We start from the raw sequence: 6016 nt of genomic DNA, 5'->3' as shown, positions 1-6016 counted from the left end.
GGAAGTTGCGCATTGGTCACTCTCGCGTTACCGCGATGACGATTTAACCGATTTATCGATATATCGCGGCGCTTGTTTCTTTATTTTTCCTGCGCTCCAGCACTCCACCTTCTCTCCCTCCCTCCCTCCCTCCCTCCTTCTCTCTCTCAGCAGTATAGAGGCGTCGTAGCGCGGTTCTCTCTCACCGGCGCGCGCGGGCGGGCGGGCGGAAGCAGGGGGTGACGCTTCCCCGGTAAACGGCGCGCGCCTCCAGTCGCAGTCAGTGAGTCACTCTGAAGCAGCGCCGGTGTTGACTCGTTCAGTCGCTCGCGCTGTCACAGGCGGCGGATATGAGAGGAATGTAACGGCAGGATGTGAACATCAGCAGCAAGTCGTGCCGCTGCAGCCACAGGACACAGGACATGTAGAGGATCCTGCGCGCGCGTCGGTGAGTGGTGTGTGTGCGTCTGGCGAAAAAAATAATAAAGCCGGGGTTAAAAATGCGCGGTGCGTCGGCGCGGAGCTGAAGACCAACTCACTTACAGGGATTAATATTCATCGCAATAAGAAAAAACAACAACAACAACAACAAACCCGCAATTTCAATGATCAACAGCGCGCGGGCGCGTGAATCCAGGCGCGTTCGTGCGCTTTATTTGTCCGAGATGACCGGATGAGGGAAGGACACGCGCTGGTCTCGAGCAGCAGGTTCACCGGCGGACACGCGCAGGTTTGTCATGATTTATACATCTGTTGTTGCTGCTGAGGATGTGAGGAAGAAGTTACACATCTATCTATCTATCTATCTATCTATCTATCTATCTATCTATCTATCTATCTATCTATCTATCTATCTATCTATCTATCTATCTATCTATCTATCTATCTATCCATCATGATATAGATAATCTCTCTGTAATTCTCCATATATAGACTATGTATAAACACACACACACACACACACACACACACACACTATCAATCTAGCTTTCACGCTCTCTCTCTCTCTCTCTCTCTCTCTCTCTCTCGCTCCCTCTCTCTCTCTCCGTCTCAGTCTCTCTCTCTCTCTCTCTCTCTTTTTGTCACACACACACACACACACACACACACACACACACACACACACACACACACACACACACACACAGAATGTAAACTAAGTGCGCATTATAGTGCATGTAGATTGCGCTCTCCAAGTCTACAACCTTCATGCAGAACCATCAGGTTTAGTGGGAGTGAAGGGGCGGAGTTGAGGGCGTGGCCACATACAGGGTTAAGGTCTAGGACTAGAATTCATAGCACGTCTGTTTTACGCAATCAGTGATATTATCACATTCAGTACAGAGAATTTCCTGGTGTGTGTGTCTGTTGTGGGGGGTGTAAAGTTGTCATGTTGTTGCTAAGGACAAAGAACTGGCAAGTTTATATTCTTCTTCTTCTTCTTCTTCTTCTTCTTCTTCTTCTTCTTCTTCTTCTTCTTCTTCTTCTTCTTCTTCTTCTTCTTCAATTCTGTTGATTTTTGTGCCAACATGAGAGAAAGCAAGTGTAAATGAGCATGGTGGAGGATGCAATTCACACCTTATACGGAGGGGTCATGACCTGTACAGCACCGCTGCGTACACACACACACACACACACACACACACACACACACACACTATAATTAGATGAATAAAGATGAAGACATGTTTGAAATCTTTTCCTTCTGTCCATCTCAGTGATTCATTGTGTGTCTGTCTGTCTGTCTCGTGCTGTCCTCTGCCTCTGACCTGTCTCACACCATAGTGTCATGTTTGTGTCACTCCCACTGAGACGTCTCATTTGCCTGAGACAGTCGTGTGCTATCTGTCATGCGGTTCTCTGCTCTGCTTGTGTGTGTTGTGTGTGTGTGTGTGTGTGTTGGCATAATATCAAGCAGGTCACGTCCTCCACTACAGCAGAGCCATAATTCACTGACTGAGAATGATATACTACTCTCACTCCATGTCTTACACACTCTCTCTCTCTCGCTCTCTCTCTCTCTCTCTCTCTCTCTCTCTCTCTCTCTCTTTCTGTCTCATTCTCTGTCTAAATCTCTCACACTATCTGTCTCTCTCTCTTTCGGTCTCACGCTCCATCTTAATCTTTTTCCATGTTGCTAATAGCGAAATGTAAAATCATGTTTGTATTTCCAACCTATTTGTTTTATATGTATCTGTCTGTACTGTTGCTTTCATGTTGTCCTGCAACTCTTCTCTTCTCTTCCTTTCTCTCTCTCTCTCTGTCTCTGTGTGTGTCTCTCTCTCTGTGTCTCTCTCTCCCTGTCTCTCTCTCTCTGTCTCTGTGTGTGTCTCTCTCTCTCTGTCTCTCTCTCTCTCTCTCTGTCTCTGTGTGTGTCTCTCTCTCTGTCTCTCTCTCTCTCTCTCTCTCTCTCTCTCTCTCTCTCTCTCTCTCTCCGTGTCCCATGTCCATTGTGTGATATCAGAGTCTCAGCACTCTACCAGCTGTCAGATTTAGTTGATGTTTTCAGGATCATGTTCCTCACCTGTCCTGCTCCTGGGCCCCTGGGATAACTGAGTCACTCAACAGGTATGTAGGTGAGCCTGAGACTCAGCGAAGGTGTATTTTTTATTTATTTTTTTTTGTTCCATATGACAAGAGCCTCAGCTGCTGCTTCTGGGTTTAAACTGCAATTAAACGTTGGTTGTGTCAGTGGGCAGATGATTGATTCCTGAGTAACAAATCTAAAGACAGCTCAGTGAGACGGAGACGTGCGGGATCGGACCGAATCCGGGTCTGAATTATGGCTCTGCGTACAGATACGAAGCTCTTCAGCTGGAGGAAAGAGTCAGACGTTTCTGTCTAACGGGGTGAGCGTGTTAGGATTTCCTTAGAAAAAAGAGGAAAATGAAATATCACCAAGGTGATGCTGATCAAGTGATGGTCTCGAGGTAGCTTTTTAAAAACAGCAGCGTGGCCGAGTTCTGCGTTCTGATTGGTCAGAAGGTGATTTGCTCTGACTGACATTATCATATGAGAGACCTTATTGTTTCCATAGTAACAGTTTACTCTTGGCCACTTAAATGGATTAAAGGAAAGTTTTCTGTGAGCAGATGTTATTTTAATGGGTGTTTCTTCGTATTCGGAGAAAAATGATTTATTTTACATTCATGAACGCTCATTTACAGCACCGGTTCTCAAATCAGGGGCCAGGGGTCTGTGAAACATCTCCAGTGGTGGTGTGAAAGCACCAACATCACCTTGTTCTCTCAGTGAAAAGTTCTCTGATCAATCGAATCCTGTCAGAAATCCATACCGATGGTCCCTGGAATCTATTTTACAGTTAAATGGGTCACAAAGAGTTTGAGAAACGCTGTTCTCTGTGTGGGGTTTCACATGTTTTCCGTATGTTCTTCACATGTTCTCTACATGATTTCCTGGGTTTCTTCCAGATTTGTAGGACTGAAAGTGGAAGCCATGTTGTTACAGTGGAGGAAAGTTGTTCTGGAGAACTATCAAGCTGTGTTCTCTATGTGTTCTTCATGTTTTAATGTGGGGTCTTTCATTCCCTTTCACCTTCTAAATTAGTCAGATTTGCCCCTCTTTTGCCCTCAAGTGTGACTCTGAGTGGCCTGCGCTCCGCCTCCTTGCCCAGAGGTTTGAACCAGACCAGGACTGATGACTGAGCGAATCAGACAGTGACCCATTTTGAGGAGATGGAGGACTGAATAGCGATTCACAGCAACAAAAACGAAAAGAATTCTGATTTCTCGACCTGAAACCTCATCGCCTTGACAACAAGTCGGTCAGATCAGTTAACTGACGTGTGGAAAACATGACCCTGGTGACAGATCCGACTCTTTACTTAAATATCGTAGAGTAGATAACGTGAGATCTTTTTCTCATTCTCCAGCTTATTTCTGTTGCTCTTTTCCACTCAGCTGTCTCGTCATCGTCTCATCATCGTCTCATCACCGTCTCACTCATCCTCACTGTAAACATCCTTCACATGGCTGCTGAGGAAGATGTAGTCCGTCCGGTGAAACACGCTTTCTATAAACACAGAACAACGTGTTCGTACAGGAGATTTACTCCATCCACATCCATTAGAATTAAGCTTAATCTTCCTCACTGCAGAAAGCTCGGACGTCCGGCGTGAAACTGATGCTGATTTATCTTCAGAAGGGAACAAAACAGAAGAGATAAATTGGCTCGAACAAATCAGTGGAATTCGAATCCCGACTCTGATAAACAGCACAAACTGCCTTTATGAATGTTAATAAAGAATGTTTATGTCAATACCAGATCATGAGGCAGATGAGGTGGAGCTGCTGTGGAGATGTGGAGCTGGTGATGTTGATGTGGAGGTGATAAGGGGGAGATGATCAGGTGTAGGTGATGAGTTGGAGGTGATAAGGGGGAGATGATGAGCTGGTGATAATGAGGTGACAAGGTGGAGATAATAAGGTGGAGATGTTGAATAGGAGGGGATGAAGTGGTGGTGTTGAGGTAGAGGTGTTGAGGTGGAGGTGATGTGGTGGAGATGGTGAGGTGATGAGGTGGAGGTGTAGATTGTGAGCTGGAGGTGATGAGGTGGAGATGTTGAGGTGGAGATGTGGAGGTGGAGGTGATGAAGTGGAGATGTTAAGGTGAAGATGTGGAGATGTTAAGGGTGGAGGTGATGAGGTGGAGGTGATGAGGTGAAAATGTTGATGTGGTGATGTGGAGGTGATGAGGTGGAGGTGATGAGGTGGAGATGTTGAGGTGGAGGTGATGAGGTGGAGGTGATGAGTTGGAGATGTTGAGGTTGAGGTGAAGATATGGAGATGTTAAGGGTGGAGGTGATTAGGTGAAAATGTTGAGGTGGAGATGTGGAGGTGATGAGGTGATGTTGAGGTGGAGATGTGGAGGTGGAGGTGATGAGGTGGAGATGTGGAGGTGGAGGTGATGAGGTGGAGATGTTGAGGTGGAGGTGATAAGGTGGAGATGTTGAGGTGACGATGTGGAGGTGATGAGGTGGAGATGTTGAGGTGGAGGTGATAAGGTGGAGATGTTGAGGTGACGATGTGGAGGTGATGAGGTGGAGATGTTGAGGTGGAGGTGATAAGGTGGAGATGTTGAGGTGGAGATGTTGAGGTGGAGATGTGGAGGTGATGATGTAGAGGTGGATGTGATGAGGTCGAGAGGTTGAGGTGAATATGTGGAGATGTTAAGGGTGGAGTTGATGAGGTGAAAATGTTGAGGTGGAGATGTGGAGTTGATGAGGTGGAGAGGTTGAGGTGGAGGTGATGAGGTGGAGATGTTGAGGTGGAGGTGATGAGGTGGAAAGGTTGAGGTGGAGGTGATGAGGTGGAGAGGTTGAGGTGGAGGTGATGAGGTGGAGATGTTGAGGTGAAGATGTGGAGATGTTAAGGGTGGCGGTGATTAGGTGAAAATGTTGAGGTGGAGGTGATGAGGTGGAGATGTGGAGGTGGAGATGTGGAGGTGATGAGGTGGAGGTGATAAGTTGGAGATGTTGAGGTGGAGAGGTGGAGATGTGGAGATGTTAAGGGTGGAGGTGATTAGGTGAAAATGTTGAGGTGGAGATGTGGAGGTGATGAGGTGATGTTGAGGTGGAGATGTGGAGGTGGAGGTGATGAGGTGGAGGTGATGAGGTGGAGATGTTGAGGTGGATATGTTGAGGTGAAGATGTGGAGGTGATGAGGTGGAGATGTTGAGGTGGAGGTGATAAGGTGGAGATGTTGAGGTGGAGATGTTGAGGTGGAGATGTTAAGGGTGGAGTTGATGAGGTGGAGGTGATGAGGTGAAAATGTTGAGGTGGAGATGTGGAGGTGATGAGGTGGAGATGTTGAGGTGGCGATGTGGAGGTGATGAGGTGGAGATGTTGAGGTGGAGGTGATGAGGTGGAGATGTTGAGGTGGCGATGTGGAGGTGATGAGGTGGAGATGTTGAGGTGGAGGTGATGAGGTGGAGATGTTGAGGTGGCGATGTGGAGGTGATGAGGTGGAGATGTTGAGGTGGAGATGGTGTTGACTTCCGTTAATGTCGTAATGGACGC

The 6016-nt window shown here is 47.1% G+C and overlaps 1 protein-coding gene across 1 annotated transcript in view; it reads left to right on the top strand.

Annotated features, from left to right (window-relative positions):
* Positions 1–597: 597 nt before the first annotated feature.
* dlgap4a (discs, large (Drosophila) homolog-associated protein 4a) overlaps positions 598–6016 on the top strand; it is an 83017-nt gene continuing 77598 nt past the window's right edge. The window contains exon 1 of the mRNA XM_060894685.1: positions 598–709. The gene's annotated coding sequence lies outside the window, so the exon portion shown is untranslated. The remainder of the gene's footprint in view (positions 710–6016) is intronic.

The sequence above is a fragment of the Tachysurus vachellii genome, chromosome 19, assembly GCF_030014155.1.
Source record: "Tachysurus vachellii isolate PV-2020 chromosome 19, HZAU_Pvac_v1, whole genome shotgun sequence".
Taxonomy (NCBI): domain Eukaryota; kingdom Metazoa; phylum Chordata; class Actinopteri; order Siluriformes; family Bagridae; genus Tachysurus; species Tachysurus vachellii.
This window is presented reverse-complemented; position numbering and strand designations above follow the sequence as displayed.